At 40.4% G+C, this 17,673-nt stretch overlaps 1 long non-coding RNA gene across 17 annotated transcripts in view; it reads right to left on the bottom strand.

Moving 5' to 3' along the window:
• The window catches only part of LOC105075165 (uncharacterized), a 113,665-nt gene that overhangs the window by 43,163 nt on the left and 52,829 nt on the right, over nucleotides 1-17,673 (bottom strand). For 12 of the 17 annotated variants that reach the window (XR_012502795.1, XR_012502782.1, XR_012502783.1 and 9 more), the window contains one exon: nucleotides 1-17,673. This exon is cut by the window's left edge. This is a non-coding gene — a long non-coding RNA (uncharacterized LOC105075165). The other 5 variants (XR_012502787.1, XR_012502788.1, XR_012502792.1 and 2 more) reach the window with 3 other exon arrangements.

Genomic DNA, 17,673 nt, shown 5'->3' with positions numbered 1-17,673 from the left:
AGATGACTGTAGGGATGGACAGACGGAAGCAGAGTCAAGCAATGGAAAGGAGTGGAGAGTGACAGAAACTGTGAATTGCTTTGGTGAAGAAGAAAGAGGAAGAGAAGAGTCTAGGATAGTTGTAGGTTCTTGCTTTGGGCAACTGGGTAGATGGGGGCACATTTTCCTCATATAGTCAATCCAGATGGAGAGGGGTGGGATGGTCGGAAGGGATGGCACATTTAGTTTCCTAGGCATAGAGTTTATAGTACCTTAAAATATCAAAGGAAGAAGTTGCATTTACTAGAATGTAAGAGCCATGAGGACAGGTCCCTTGTTGGTTTGGTTCGACCAGCCAGACGCGTGTCATTCAACGTAACCATTGCTCAGCACGGTACCTGGAGGTAATAAGTGCTCAGTCAATTTCAGTCAGATACGTGTTCTTGGATGAATCGGGTCTAGATATCAGGACAGCGTTCTAGGCAGTTATTCAACGCTCTTTGGTTTCCCTGCCCAGAAAAGTCTACAACCTCCTGTGCTGTCCACCAAGATCATTTTACATAGAGAAATGGGAGTGATTCTGGTCCACTCCCAAAGGAATGAATTACAAAAATGTTACTCAGATTCCTAGTGGTCCTAATCCTCTTTGTTCACAGATATAAGCAGGGTTGTTTGTTTGTTCACTGACAGAAGAGGAAGAACTTGCCAAATAAATGTTTGAAGTGGTCAGACTGAGCAGAACCAATGATACGTAAAGTGGAGTGAGCCTCTGATATTTTTTTCATGGCACATGTGGCTTTTAAGTTGCTATTGAAATGGGCAGGAGAACGAGTAGGATTGTTGAGGGTGACTGTGACACCCTCATCCATGTATACATCCACATGACAGAGTTGCATTGGAAGGAGAGGCAGTGAGAAGTGCAGAACTCAAGCAGAAATCTGGAAAAGACTAAGAAAAAAAGAAAGGGAAAAGAAAGAAAGAAAGAAAGAAAAAAAACCTAGTACATGACTCTGCAACTTAGAAGTTGGAAGAAATCTTTTGCCAGAGAAGCTTGAACTACCTGCCTATCCTGTTAAGCACTTTCATGGACAAATCAAACACAGATGGTCCATTACATTTATGACCTCCTGTCAATTACTCTAGATGGAGCATGCATTAATTATTGAAATATTTTCATAGTATACAAGTTGCTAGTGGTTACATTGCCACAGATAATTTCAATTTTCTGATTAGAAGCGGTATAAACAGCTGTATTTATAAAAATTAATCTCTTGAATGTAGTAAAAACTACAAATACAGTAGTGGATACTTTTTTTTTTTTTTTTCCATTTCGCAAAGCCAAACTAGAAATCCTGGCCTCCATCCTTGGACATCAACATTCTGTTAGCTTTGCATACGATACATAAACTCTGCCAAAACCTATTACAATTGTAGTAAATTTTGATTACTAGAGTTGTTTGTTATTTATGTCTAGAAGATAAAAATAATATTGGAAATAGCCCTCTTCTCTTCGATATATAAATTACATGCATAAAATATCTTGTTTTGTAAACAGTAAAATAAAAATGACTCAACTTGGTTGAAGATTCAGATGGTTGCATCTACTTTAGTTCATGTCAGTAAACACTTTGGATGATGGGAAAGTCCACTGACTGTTTAGACTTTTAACTGGGCTGTTGTTTTTTGTTTTTGTTTTTGTCTAGCATGGTAAACAAAGTGCTGGGGCCATTTAACTGTCACAGAACAGGAAGGACGTGCCAATGAGGCAGCACCTTCAGAGAATGTGGAGAAACACTCTGAAGGAACTTAGAGAGAGGCTTCTGTATTTTCTGTCACTCTGGAAGGAAGCTATTTGTTCAAGGGACATCAACTGAGCACCTACTATGCGCAGGAAAGGTCTGTAGGCATTTGGAGTATATTTAAGGACAGATCAAAGATCTCTGCTCCTACCAGGATAGATTCCATCAGAACCAATTACCTCATTTATTCTTAAGACAGGTGAGCTAACTTACCTAAGGTCACCCAGCAAAAAGACAGTAAACCCAGAATAGAAACCCAGGCCTTAAGAGCCCACATTCCTTTTTTTTTTTTTTAAGATGTCTTTTTTTTTGGAGGTGGGATAATTAGGTTTATGTACTTATTTATTTAATGGAGGTACTGGGGATTGAGCCCAGGACCTCGTGCGTGTTAGGCACGTGCTCTACCACTGGGCTATACCCTCCCCAGCCAGAGCCTGTATTCTTAACCCATCAGATCGCTCATGCCTTTACCATTTGCAGCTCACCATTTTCTGGGTCCTTAAGATGGTAATACTTAAGTGTAGTTAGCTAGACTTTCTTCGGTAAAAGTCTTCAGTTAGGCAGACTATCCCTAAAAACAATTTTTCTTTTTAAATGCTGTCTGTGTCTCTTCTCTCTGAAATCCACTATTGAAAAGAATGTTTAGGTCAAGAAAGATACAAAGGAGGTAGTCATCACAGGAATGCCGATTTCACAGCCCAGTGGGATAAGGTGGCCCCAGAGGCAGCAGGCAAAGTCAACAAGCTTCTTTTACTGGCTTCTTTCTCTGGCAGAAGCCAAAGAGGGTCAGAAACTATCATTCTCATGAGGCACACCCAGGCGGTGCTGATGGCACTGTCCTTTCACGATATATTTGCACAACATGGAAAGCGGTGGTCCCCACCCACCTCAGCAGCAGCTAAGCCTGGCAAAGTATGGTCCCCAAACTGAATCATGCAGGAGGATGGAAATTTAGCCTATGCACCAGGTAGAAATCACTTACCAGGGAGCACGGCTTCCATCCCGGACCCCTCTCACTGACATTCATAAGAAACACTGCTAATGGGGAGAATTCATGTGAAGATCAATGACAGATGAATCAAGGCTGTTTTATTAACGTTAGGTGTTAATTTTGCCAAATTAGAGAGTCATGCCTTTTCCTACCGCTAATAATAAAATTCTTCCAAGTTTATTTAGCATGTTTCCTATTTTTAAATATCCAGATTTTTAAAACCATTTTGCTGTTGGTGAAAGAGAGAGGGTCAGAGACTTCAGATGACTTGTCTCTGAATCAGATTTGACAAAGAGCCTGGAACACTAAGTTTACTGGCTGACATCAGGTTCCGGACAGTCTTTCAGGCTTCTCCCAATTTGATCCTCACCAAAGGAAAGAGAGAAGGTATTACCAAGTCCATGTCCAAATGAGAGCCTGAAGCTCGGGGACACAGAACAAATCAGTGTTTCATTCGGTTCAAAAGGAAGTAAGTGGGCATACACAGCCCAGTGAGGGTGTGTGAGTGAGGAGGGCACGGGTAGAAAGGCATACAAGAACAGAACATGGGAAACACAATAAAGGAAGTACACACAAGGCAAAGAAGTGGTACAGAGGTGGAAATAATTGATTTCAGTTAGGATGGAATGCAGATCCAACTAGTTACAGATACACCTGTGTTGTAATCCACACTCTAACGATACGTTCAGTAGTTATACAGTGTCTAAAATTGTTTTTTATGAGATTGCACAATATAATTACCTGGGAATCATGAAACAAATAGAGTATTATGCTTACTGAATCAGAAGTTTTGGACATAGAGCACAGGAACCTGTTTTTTAACAAGCCATATGGGGAGCCCATGGTCTACAGCTTTGCTACTCAAAGTGGGTGGGGTCCGTGTATCAGTGGCATTGAATGAACCCGGGAGCCCCTCAGGAATGCAGAATCTCAGACCCCAGCCAGGCATGCTGAATCAGAATATGCATTTTAACAAGATCCCCCAAGTGATTTCCTCTCCACATTCAAGTCTGGAGAGCACTGCCCTACAACATTCCTCTCCTATCGGACATTGACCCTTGATCAGAAAAAAATCAGGCAACATGACCCAGACTGTTCTTAGTGAACCCAGGAGGGATCCAAGCAAGCTCGGCTTTTATCTCCAACCTCCTTCCCAGTGCAGAGCTTCTCGTTGTCCATCACCCTCTGAGAGAGGATTACAAAAAACCCAATCAGAATTTTCTCACACTGTGTAGAAATTCAGCATCTAATTCTTGAGCTATCGCTTGTTTCAAACATTTCCAAAATTCACCTTGGAAGTATTTGGAAAGTGAATCACCATTTGCCCGTCTCTAAATGTCCAGTCACTCCCATTTCCCACCATTCCTTGAGGGCTAGTAAAGCACTCGGACAATCCCTTCTGCTAGTTTTCTTTGCCCCCTTCTAAGACAGTCACTCCATCAAGATCCAGAGACATGGGTGTGTTTACAGTGGCGGGGAAACCATGATAAATTCGATCCTGTGCTGAAGCTTCAGCTTCTTCTGACAAGTGTTTGTTTAAACCAGGCTCCTTGAGTGCAATTGGGGCAATTTCTCCTTGTTTACAATTGTTCTCTTCTCTGCTTGGGGAAAGCCCTCCAGCCTCCATCCTGGGATAAAGGAAGGAGGAATTGTCCTTCTCCGGTCCAAACCTCACCGCTCAGCTAGAACTGGTACAATTAGTGTAATGCTTGGATTTTGATATCCACATATTATTGTAACATTAAAAGAAATTTTAAAGAACTCAAATGACTTGCAAGTCTACCCACCCTGACAAATTCATGGTCCATAGACATATAAAGCTAAGTTTACATAGGGGCTTGCTTTTTAGCTTTCCTTAAGAGTACGTCAAGAATATTTTTTGATATTGCTATAGACTTCAAGCATTTAATGCTTACACAGTACTGCAGTCCTGAGATGCTATGGGTATGGAATTAATCTACTACTCTTTGACATAGAGTTGGTTTCCAATTTTGCATTATGAGAAATAACTTCTAAAAGCTCATTTTAGAGATTTTAGAGATTCAATCCCAATACTGAACAATTATCCTTAAAGAAAAGCAAAAGCTGGCCCAGGGCCAGGATTACTTTGCTAACTTCCATTAGCCTTCTCAAAAGTGTATGTCATTAGTCACAAGGGAGAGCAGGCAGAAAAGTATAAAGAAAACTATACAAAATTGATCCTTTTATCTTAAGAATCAGCTGAATGTACACATTCTACTAAAAGACCCCAAAGTATCATTTTCACGAATGAATTACTATCTATAATATAGACTGAATATGTTATTAATATATGTGCCGTTAGCTTCATTGCACTTAAAGGTTCTGAGTTACAAACAATTCGTGGGTTACATGGCAAGCCATTTCCTGATTAGATGCCTGTATCAGAGAAGAGGCTGGCTGTAGCCTAACATTTTAATATAGTTGTAATTTGATTACATTCTCACTTTCTGTTTTAGACTGTAGAATTGAAAACACATTACTCTCCATCCCTCAGAATCTGTTTAACCTTTATCTAGACTATACTCAGTCCAGTCACTGCACCGAGAACTAGCCAAACATCCGACTTCTGTTTTCCCTTCCCTGTCCTATCACCTGTCACCGTCCCCTGAATAATGGTGACACTCGTTTTGACGGAGCATGAGGAAGACAATAAAAGCCACATGGAGTAGCCCAACTTTGAAGACAAGGTCTCCTCTGGCATTCCAGGCCACGAGAAGGGTAATTGTGGAGGGGAGCATGACCATTTTGTTTTGCTAAGTGGAAGATCTAGAAAGGAGAAGGAGAAATAAGTTTTGAAAGATGGTTGGGGGACACATTGTGGAGGACTTTGAATGACAGGACAAAAGTGTCTGAGTAATAAGAAATTATTTCAAGCAAGAGACATTTGAAACCAGACTGGTGCCTGGTAAAGATGCAGCTGAGTGAAATGGATGGAAAAGTGAAGGGCCTGCTTAGGCTACGTAAATAGGGAGCTACAGATGGTTGACAGCTGGTAGGAAGGGTCTGGGTGAAGAGGCAGCAAGAAAGATGGAAAGGAGTACATGGGTGTAAGAGCACGGAGAAGAACAGAACTTGCTGGGTGGGGGCAAGGGAAGTCATTCTTGGCAAGATGCTCCCAGGACAACTTCTTCTGGGGCCCTAAGTCCTAAACAAACACCACTTTTTCCAAGGCCATCTTTTACAATAGGAAAAAAGCTGTAGGTGTTGGGTATCAAACTGGCTGAAACAATTGTTTGAACCTGGCCATCAGTTTTGTGATGGAAATGGGAAATGTGTCATTGACTTTGGGACCACATTTTAAAAGGATCAACAGATTTGGTTTGGTTTGGCCTTTTGATTGAAGCTGCCCAGTCTCTGAAGGGTTTGCCACCTTAGTGGACATAAGCAGCCCAATTTCTAAGCATCTGGTGAGTTATTAGGCTGCCCAGCCCTACCTGCCCTGGAAGGGGAAAAAAAAAAACTCAATGGGAAAGGTCCCATTGGATATCTCCATCTTCTTGGAGAAGTAAAAGCAATGTTTTAAAGAAAAAATGAGAATGGTGAGTAACATATGGTTTTAAGCAGAGTTGAGAAAAGATGGATCAGAGATTCTGGTAGGACTTTCATTGAAAAATTTAAATTGCTAGATGATTTGGCAGTAACTATTAAAACATAAGATATGCATACCCAGTAATTTCACTCTAAGTAACCATGCTAGAAATATACTCATAGCATATGAATATTTTGCATATGAACATATGAGAAATATTTGGGTACATAAGGAAGTAGGTGTTCCCTGCAGTGCTGTTTATAGTAGCAAAAAGGTGAAAGAAATGTACCTGTAAATTGTGGGAATAATATGGCTGTGTTACTGGCCATAACATGGGATATTCTAGAAGCAGTTAAAAAGAATGATGTGTATCTGTTCACTAAGGAGGTAAGTTCTCCAAGACACTGATGAGTGACAATAGCACATGCATAGTGATATTTACAACATGACGCGTGTTTCAGAGGTTCATTTGGATAGAAAAGGGACTAGAAAGATGTACACATTTGCTAACATAAATCATATCAAGGAAGGTGGAGAAAGCAATTAGGGTCAGCATGCGTAGCAAGGAAAACTTGAGCCTTACCCTCTGTTACTGTAATTTTTACAAGGAGAATAAGTGTGTGGTAATTGTTTTGCATTTCAAAATGTATTTCATGGGGGGGTGGGGGTGTAGCTCAGTGGTTGAGTGTATGCTTAGCATGCACGACGTCCTGGATTCAATCTCCAGTACCTCCATTTTAACAAAAATGTAGGAAAAAAAAAAAAACAGAAAAAAATATATTTGAAAGACTTAAATACCTTGGTCCTAAAGAATTGTTTCTTCCCATCAAACATCAGATCTTATACCAAAGACATCTTTCCTCTAAAATAAGTCATTAAAAAAAAAAAGTCAAGTGAGGTTTAATCTAGGCGTTAATGGTTAATAGCCATAGATACAGACAGACAGACAAGCGAACCTCCCTTGGCAATCTCCCTTGGAGCTCCCACTATGATGCAGGTTCACCAGAGCGACTCTGTTCAATGTAATGACACAGCTGCCATGGCTTAACTAATGTGATAAAATAAACACCAAAGGGCATGCCACTGAATTGCCGATGTGGGGACATCCTCATTTATGTCATATTTAAAAGGGGACATGAAACATCACATTCTCCGGAGATGAGATCCAGGAATGGAGCTGGCTTCAAATCCGAACTAAAGAATCTAGATTGGTTTGCATTCATGCAAGTATTTTTCTCAGTTTAGAAATAAGCGGAAGCAAATTATTTTCCAAATTAGAAATGATGTCTACAGTGCCTTTATTTTTGTTCCAATTTTGGAGACAAGATAGAGCTAATGCAATTTTAATATAGTTTAGCAGGTACTGATTATCACAAGATCATCTTTTGCTCCCTTAGGACGTTTTCACTTAAAAACTTGGTGGTGTTTGGGGTAAAGTGTTCTAAGAGGGATTCTAGCACATGACAGAACAGAAAGTATTAACCCACTATGTAGTCAAGAGCTGGATTAATCTTTTAAGCCATTCAAAAGAAAATCAGAACATGAACCCTAAAAGACAGTTCAAATATTCTAAAAGAAGCTCAACCATGTCTACTTGTAACAGTCCACCCTGGTGGATTTTCAGTTATTTCGGTCACCTTGCTTTGACTTTTTAATTCTCAGAAGCAAGTTTTCATATGAGTCATTTTATTTTTCACGTGTTTGGAAGGAATAACCCCTGGATAGTTCTTTGAGCCTAAAGTTGAACACAGTCTGTTATACTGAGCACAAGAGAGTCACTCTGGAAAAAGAGTGTTTAATGAGTAATTTTGCAATAAAAGGCCTTCCTTGAAAACGTCCTCTAAACATTAGACCTGTGCTTTCTTTCTGAAATACATTAACAGCCTCCAGAAGGCTCAGAGATGCTGGCTGTTAGGCAAACCCTGACATTCAAAGTGCATCGCAAGCTTTGTGCCCACTCTCACCCCTCCCCACCCCTGCCCTGCTCTCCGCCACCCCCCTGCACCCCCACCTCCACCCCCAGCCAGTGTTTGGAGATCATGTTGTCTGGAGTTCTCCTGGAGAGAAAGATTGATCAAGCAGAGCAATCGGAGTTATTTCCTATGCATGAAATTGATTAAATGCTTCACTAAATGGCTTATAAATTTGCTTCTCATATTTCTGTCACCCACTGAAAAGATTACAGAAACTCCACATATAACCATGTTGTATACAATACCAAATTACAAAAGGTTGTAAAAACTAATGTTTTGTTTAAAGTTTTGAGCAGGACCATATGCCTTCAGTGACCTTGAGTAAGCTATTTTAATTCAAAACATTTCAAAGAATAGAACGGGGAGAAATATTCAACTCCATAACAAGGCAGACAAGTGGTGAGGAGACCTCAGTTAACTCTGCTGAACTTCTGTTCTTTCCTCCAAGAGGGGAGAGTGCATCCCCTCCCACCTCACGCCTTGTGTCTCCAAAGCTGGGAAGCACATGTGGTGTCAACAAGGATCTATTTACAAAGGAGATGAAAAAGGGGGCTCTAAGACCTCCCAAGGCTGAATCTGCTCTCTTATTTGTAGTTCCAAGACACATCCTAATGAGTTCCGAAGTCATGCATAGACTTGCAAGGACTGTGTAGAAAAGATGACAGATACTAGTGCGGGTGGGGTGATTGTTTTATGTTTAGGGTTTTTGTTTGTTTATTTTTAATCTTTAGACATCTTTCAAATGTCAGTTAAGTTCTATTCTTTCTCCCGTGTGAGAATTCCTTCCAACTCATGTGTAACAATGCCTGGGGGTGGGGGGTGGGGGGGTGGATTTTAGCAAAGCAGCGATTTATAGGCAAGCACGTGACCTACAGATGTTACTGGGGAAACTAATCCTTTTCTTAACATGACCTTAAAAGTACCTTCACTTCTACAGGAAAAATGATATTCTTTCATAACATTTATAAGACATCATGTCCCCAGCAAGAATTAACATTTGGCGGTAACGCACAGCTCTGGCAAAAGCTTCAAGAGAAGACGTTTATAACCAAGGATGTGCTTAAGATCCCTACTGGCCTGACCTTTGTTGTACACATCCCCAACCTCCTGTCACCTTCAGGAATAGCCAGTGTAGGGACCAAGTTGCTGCCACAGCCATCCGGACCCCAGAATGGTGGGAAAAAATCAAGGCAATGCTATCAGTGGGAGGTGGGAGAGTGGGGGAAGGGCAGAAGGACTTTCCAACATCAGCCCAGGTCCACATCTGCTTTTGTACAAAGTTTCAGGGTACATGCAAGGAGTTGCAATGGAATTATATCTCATTTGTGAAAACACAATGTAATCTCAGTAGTAAAATTCAAGTTTCTGTTTTTTTTTTTTTTGTTTGTTTGTTTTTAATGAGTACCTGCTCTGGGAGATATGCCAACAATTCAGGGATGATTTAACCAGACCATCAACAGCTGGACAACTTACTTAACTCTTTGGTGATGGCTACATGAACCTTCTTTTTGGCTTCAAGCCACCACATAATTAATGTTGATGCCAGGCACAGAGGGTTTAATAAATTATAACAAAGAAAGGGATTCCTTATTATACAACGCAGAATCACTAGCTTCTACCCACAGGTGTTTGCCATCTTCAGAGACGTGAACGCATGTCTCCTAAAGTTTACTCCCCGGAACACTAATTCTCCAAGATTACCCTTTATACAAGGGTTTTGCTGATCAAATCCACTGGGCAACACTCTTCTGGAGAATCACAGCGCATAGGAATGTTAAGAGGTCGGCACTGTAAACAATCCTCTCTAACTCAGTTTACCTGGAGTTTCTCACTTGACCACAGACTTTTTTTTGTTTTGTTTTGTATTAATGCTTAGAACCTTGGAATTGCTCTTTGAAACATACTCTGGGAAACACTGATTTAAACCTACTATACATCTGGTGAACCAGTCCGCCTCTTTTGAAAGTTTAGCAAGCTCTAAGCTTAGCTGCCCCTTCGGTTAGACTTTCGGCCAAAGTAAGAGAAATCCTTAACCTCACTGCAAGAGGTCCTCCGCCTTATGATATTCAGCTTTGAGCCCTGCACATTTTCCTGTCCTAATTGGGGCCATTGCATGTTCTATGGCTGTATAAGTTATATGTATATTTTAAAGCAAATCTCATCTAATCTGAGCAAGTGCCCGTGGGCATTGAATGCCCAGATGACTATTAGTTGCATTTATTAGTAAATAAATGCTTCCCCTATCTTGTTTTCTCTTAGACCCCTCTTTGTCTCTGATTACTTACAAACCCACTTTCCCTTTCTATTTTAAATAATAAGACAAAAGCCATGTTTACCTTTCCCATTCTACGATCAGAATCACTCTTACCTTGAGATCATTCAAGAAAATCCAGAGGTGTGTGCGCATGAATGAGAGTGATGTGATTGTAGAGATAAGCTTGGCTCTACCCTCCTTTGATTTTTTTTTTTTTAGGTAAATCATTTGCAGACTTCAGCCTCTTCATGAGCATGAGTGAAAAATTACCCATGAGGCACCCCGGAGGAGCCGGATGATAGACAGGGCTGTATCACAAACTCTTGGTTGGGATCTTTTTTTTTTTTAATTTTATTTTTTCTTTAGTGGCGATACTGGGGGTTGAAGCTAGACCCCATGCATGCTAAGCATGCGCTCTACCACTGAGCCATACCCTCCCCGTTCAGCAGGGATCTTTGCCTTGGTTTTCAAACTCTAGGGAGCCCACAACCACCCCGAGGCTGCGAGGCTGCGTTACAAAACAGACCTGGAGCTGCACCTCCAGAGTTTCTGTTTCAGTCGGTCCGGGGAGGGGCCTGAGAATTTCATCGCTAATGAGCACCCTGGTGATGCTACTGGTCCAGGACCACACTTTGGAAATTACAGCTGTCCAGCAGCTCCCGAACTTACCTAATCAATGTTACCTAGAAATTTTGTTATAGGCACCAAGCAGCAGCCTCACCCTAGACTCCTGAGATGGCATCTCTAGGAAGGAGATTCAGGAATCTGCATTTTTAGTAAACACAGCAAGCCGTTCCAAACATCCAGGCCCGGACCACGTCAGCCAGAGAAGCGGGGCTTGCCTTTTCGATCGGGGCCTCGGGTCTTGGACCCCTGCCTGCCTCTGCACATAGGGAGCCTCCCTGCTCGAGAGACCTCTTCCAAGTACAAGGAGGCTGAAGACCTGTGAATGCCTCAGCCAATAACTTGTCCTGTAATTGGTATATTGATTGCTAATGTCATCATGTTTTAGTATATATAAACCCCTCACTCTACGACACAGCCCCCAACAATCCAAAAAGTCATTGTTTATTCATTGTGACTCCCAAACTGGCCCTTGTCAGTTCCCGCTGGAGGGCTTGCTGATAAAAATCAGCAGATGATTGGATGTACACATTCTTAACATGACTGACCCATGACATCTCAGAGGGCAGCCAGGGAGCCTGTCATTACAGTACAATACTTTTCTTTCTTCCTCCTTATCTAGCCCCAGATGACTTTGAGATTTTTATTAACTCATTAATGACTGAAGATGTCATTAGAGCCAATAGAAGGGTTTTTTTTTTTTTAATTTTTCTTTCATTCTTTCTTTCTTTCTTTGAGAATAAGTGCACACTTTGCTCCTGGTGAGAGGGAAACAGGCTCATGAATGAAGCAGCTAAGACAGACCAAGTAGGGAGACCCTTCAACTTTATTAAAATTTGAAATCTGATTGGCAGGTACTGGGACTGAAAGGCTACACACAGAAATACAAAGTGGCTGCAGAAATATGCTGGGCAAGAAAAATGGTGCAATTTGGTAAGGAAATAGCCACCCATAAAATTCAGCAATTTCTATTGTGCTGTGGGAGCAATCTTTCCAACCCAATAGCTAAATAAAAAAAAAAAATTTTTAATTCACAGTAAGGCTACTGAAACCTCTAAATGTTCTTTACCTACATATTCATTAAACCATATCTTGTTTCTGCCTGCCTTTAATTTTCACATCTGCAGAATTGCTTTTAAAAATCAAATTAGATCTTTTGAAGGCACTTAAATTGCAACAACCTTATGTTTTTTTATATACTCTTGGGTTTCAAGCTTTTCATCTGGCTTGTGTGTCCAATTAATGGGCGATCTCAAGGAAGCACTAATCATTTTGAAAACTTGAGAATATAAAAAGCAAGCAGACTATTTTCATTATAACTGATTGGATTGAGAATAAGCTACAGAGGAAATGTTCAATAATTATGATAACTTTTTCTTAGATGAGATCACAAAAAAAACGTCAGTCACATAAGGTGCTTTTCATTGCAACGAAGTCTTTGAAGTCTGTTTCAGTTGGTTCTGCTTTGGGGTGCAGCCTCCAGCATGTCAGAAGGCTTAGAGAAGGGGCTTACACTGATTTTATCAGGCTGGGTAATTCACTTGGCAAAGCAAACGTCTATTACTAGATGTATCTCATATGTTACCAAGTGTTTACGAAATTTTACCATTGTCAAAACACACTGTAAATTAACAGATCCTCATAACACATGGAAACTGCTCCCCAGGAGAGAAAGTTGTTGTCTGAGGACCTAAAAAATTTTTGCCCAAGGAAATTGCTGTCAGTAAACTATGACCAAGATTTAAATAAGCCTGAAGCCAAGTTTCATTCTTAAAGCACCTAATTATATCTTCCTTTCTGTATTTTTTTGCCTGGTGGAGAATTTTACTCATTAAATGTTATGTTAAACAGAATAATTAGTTAATATTTGCAGATTAATGACATACAATAATTTTATCTAATTCAGTAATAATGATATTAATTTTTTTTCACCTTTCTGTACATGATGCCATCATCCAGATAAAACCTTGGAGAAAAAAAGTCAAAAGCCCAGATGTTTTTAGAGATCCAGATGCATGGTATCAAGTAAACAAAACATCAAGGTTTTTACTATTTTTTTCTATTTTCTTCCAGATGTTTGGTGTCATACAGACACAGTCTTAATCTGTTCAGTCATAATCACAGTGTTCTTTAATATCATCTGCCAATATTTGAATCCTTTCTTCACCAAATTATTTCTAAAAAATCTTGTTTCATTCATTTATGGGGGGAAACACAAAGATATCTTCTTCAGAAGCAAAAAACATAATGCCCAGCAGACTCATACCACAAGAACACCAGCCAGAATGTGGTGCCTAAGTCTTTCTGTTGAAAAATACTTCCTATCTGCCTTTTGAAATGATGAAAGGTAATTCAACTTAAGTGATTGGAATGGCAACTTAATTTTAATTGACCAGCATGTGCTAATTTCAACTCTAGTAAGGAGTTCAGGAGAGTCGCAGGCTCTCCAGTGTAAATGATAGCCATCTTTTCAAGGGGTTCCTTTCCCAACTTACTAATCCAGAAGAGATGACATTTTAGGAACAATGTTGGCTCTGGTGTCTTTGGGCAGGTAGAAGAACTGACCTAGGAATTGAAAGACTTGATGTTGAACCCCAGCATTGCCATTTTCTGAGTAACCCTGAGCTTGTCACTTAAGCTCTGAGCCTCAATCTTCTCTTCTCTAAAATGGGAATAATAACCCTGGCCCCAGGTAAACTGAGGATCTAAGGAAAAAAATCTGGAACCACAAAATGCTTTGCAAATACAAATCGGACATTGATGATAAAATCTTTTATAATTATTTTCACATATTATTAATGTTGAAATATTACTATGTAAAAGAATTGTTACTGCTAATATGGAATCCAGTGGCCCAAGAGAGATGGCCACACTCAAAAAGCCAACTATTTACTGTTTACAAACTGTATACAGGAATGGGGATTTAATTCCTAGATGTGCAAAACAACACCAGATTCAAAGCCCCTGTGGTCCTACCCTCTTCCTGCCCTTCAGCTGGCTGAAGGAGGAAACAATTTTAGGGACATTCTGTTAATAGTAACTAAATAGGCTAATCATAGATCCCACTGATTGGGTATCTGTTACAATAGGGCACATCTGCCCATACAGAATCTGCCTATCCAGAACCAGATTCTGGACCCACTGGTCCGCTTCACTTTGATGGACTCCCACACCCTCCCGGCCAATGGCAAAGACTCAAACTTGCATATCTCTATTTTGTGGCTGCTAAATATTCAAAAATACCTCACGGCTTCTATCAAGGGAGATGGTTTTCAGGGTTTTGTTTTGTTTGCTATTAGCAAAACATACAAGTCCTGAGAAATTGTCATCAAAGAGCAGGCCAACCTTCCTCCCCACGACAGAAGAAAGTTTCTAGGCAAGAAATCAGCTCATGAACTTGTAAACCGCTAAGCACTAAAAATCTTTCAAGCCTTTTAATCTTATACTTTTTTGTCATGATGCCAAGATCTGGGGGGAAAGAAAAAACCATAAAGACTTTTGAGTTCTACTTTTAAGATATTGGAAGGTCCTGAAATACAAAAAAAAAAAAAAAAAGTGGGGGGAGGATAAAATAAATGAAAGGAAGACACCTGTGTTAATTTAAATTAAAAAAAATTAATTAAAAAAATTAATGGAGGTACTGGAGATTGAACCCAGGATCTCGTGCACACTAAGCATGCGCTCTACCCCTGGGCTATACCTTCCCCCCAATTTTAAATTAAAAAAAAAAACTCTGCAGCGTCAGAACACTATGGTTAAAAAAAAAAGCTCAGACATGAAGAAATTCCTTTAACAGTTTAGCCCTACTTTTTTCTCAGTTACGTGACTGTAGAGAAGGTGGGATGTGTCATCAGGTCAGAGCTCTTCAACTTGCTGGAGTCACAGATCCGCATGCAGCTCTCTGGGAACGCCGGCTGCGAAGAGCCGGAAATCAACACAAAAGGAAACAATCATCATCAGAGGGAAGGTTTCCAGCGTCCGAACAGGGAAAGGTGTGGGAGCCGGCAGAAAGTACAGTACAGAAGCCCATGACAAGTCATGATAAATGGGTCGTTATAAAATCCATGTTCAGGCAGCAGCAAGCCGGGGATCATGCCATTCGTCATGGCAACACGAGACCGCTAATGAGCCTTCATCGCATATTCATGTGTGAGGAGGTTCCTCTACCTCCTCCCTCCCCGAACTGGTGCCTAGAAATAGCTCCATCCCAAGCTGAAGCTCGGACCTTCCTCTTCGTCTTCTGCTTCTGCTTCTCCTTTGTTTTGTTGTTGTTGTTGTTGTTGTTGTTGTTGTTGTTGTTGTTTTATTTGTTATGTTGTAGCAATTACACTGTAAAAGTGTTGCCCAAGATTGATTGCTCTGATCTGTAGTTCAATTGTAAATTAGAATCCACATCCCCCTGGGGACCCACGGCCCCTATTTGTGATTAAGAAAAAAGCCCCATAATAGACTAATAGCGAAAGTTCTCTCTCTTTTACTTTCAGGCAATTAGCTTGATGAAATGGCCTCTTTTTGTGTACCCTGGAAGTGTAAACCGATATCATAATGAAGTATATGATGTTTATTCTATTATTTGCACCTTGCTGGGTAGGCAGGAACGCATAAGTAATGGCTGCTTTGTCTGGGACGTTTACTGATTCACAAGTAAACTATTTCTTAAAGATGCAGTGTGCGCATTCTGAGGCTTGAGTTAGGTAACCTCTCACTGTGGGTTAACCTTCATGGAAAAGACGCTCTACGTAGTCAAGAGGAGAAAAACGAATTTCCCAGGTAGTGGTGAGACCAGGAGTCTCATACGCAAGAGCCGTCTAGCTGCTGGGCAGCTCTGGGGTGGAGGAGGTGAGAAAGTAGGCATGGCAGCCCTCCGAATCAGTGAAGACCTGGGGGCTCTTTGGCAGAGTCCTGTGGTGACTTTGCCTAGTGAGACTCCAGTTAACTGTAATGTGGGCTTCACCTCCCCCAATTCCTTTTGAAACACCAATGCTCTACGCTCAGGTGGTTAGACACTAACCCCGCACCATGTATTATATAGCTATCTATAAGCGGATTGCAAACCATCCCCCAACAAAAAAGTCTTGCCTTTTCAAGATCCGAAACTTTGATCTCATAAGTTGTCAGGAAAACAGTCTTCAGCTTCCTACATGCACCAGCTGACAGAAGTTTCAACCAGCGAGCCAATGAACGCGATCACTTGTAGTTGGTGCCTTTCCAAAGCCATGTGCGTTCTTCATATACAGTAATTTAATATTTATTTTCCTTTCATTCATGAGGGTCTCAAGAGTAAAGGAAAAAACAAGTGTCCCAACTGGCAAGATAGAAATAAAGAAGAAAGAAAAACAAAACAAAACAATAACAATCTAGCTTGGTCGAAAATGGTTTACAATGGGTTACTTATCAAGATGTTGATTACTGTTCCAATTCCACATTCCAATTCCCTGCCACCCACCAAATACTTCCTGGGCTTGTGTAGTCTGAATACCTCCATGCCTCTCCTCTTTGATGTGAACCCTGTTTGCTTTTTCAGAAAATTACTTTTATAGCAAGGGATATCACTAATTTTTAAATACTGAATTGGACGTGCATGTTTAGATTGCTGTATTTTAAAATTAAAATGTTTAAGCTAGCCTATCGTTACATATAAAGTGTGTTTGCATTTCCTCCCAGTTCCTGGTTAAACAAAACCTTTGGGGAAAGTTTATTACTATATCCTGGAAAGTGATTCTAATGTTGCATAATTTCCAACGATAACCTGAAATGAGCTGCTTAGAAATATTTCAGGAAAATTCACTTAATACCTTTCTTGCTAAAAGTCAAAAGTTCTTCCCAGTCTTTATTTGGGGGCTGATTTTCTCCTTAATTTTTACAACATGAACTGCTGTGTAAATTATAAACCTGCAACCTAATAAATGTATATTTTCATTGTTCTTCAAAACATTGGATTGTCTGGCTACCACAGTGCTGACGTATTGGAAATATACTGTAAACTATTGTAAACTTTCAGGTGACTTTGAGCCTTGGAACAGTCTCCTCTGCATTTACAGCCCTTACTTGCTGAAACTTGTCACAGTTTTTTTTAAAGAATGCATTGATTCTATAACAATAATGACTCATATTTACCAAATGCTTCATAATTTTTTCAGTTCTTTCATATAAATTACATTTTATAAATAATCCCATGAGATGAATCAGACAAATAATTTAATTATCGCCCTGAAGTTAGGAGGGGTGGTAATTGAGGCTCAGAGAGCTTAAGTCACTTGCCCAAATTCACAAGTCAATAAATGCAAAGTTGATCCTTGTCCCCAGTCCTTGAACTCTAAAATCTCAGCTCCTTCTGGGAGGCCACACCCCCTTATCCTGAGCTTCACGGTCACTGTAGGCAGCAGCTCTCCAGGATCTCACAGCTTTTACTGTGAATAAGCCTTGTGATCTTTGTTTATATGTGGGCAAGACGGACAAATGAGTGTAAACACACACACTCACACACATCCCTTGATAAATAC

This window comes from Camelus bactrianus, chromosome 27 (genome assembly GCF_048773025.1).
Source record: "Camelus bactrianus isolate YW-2024 breed Bactrian camel chromosome 27, ASM4877302v1, whole genome shotgun sequence".
Lineage (NCBI taxonomy): Eukaryota > Metazoa > Chordata > Mammalia > Artiodactyla > Camelidae > Camelus > Camelus bactrianus.
Note: the sequence above shows the minus strand (reverse complement) of the source record. Positions and strands in the feature narration are given on the sequence as shown.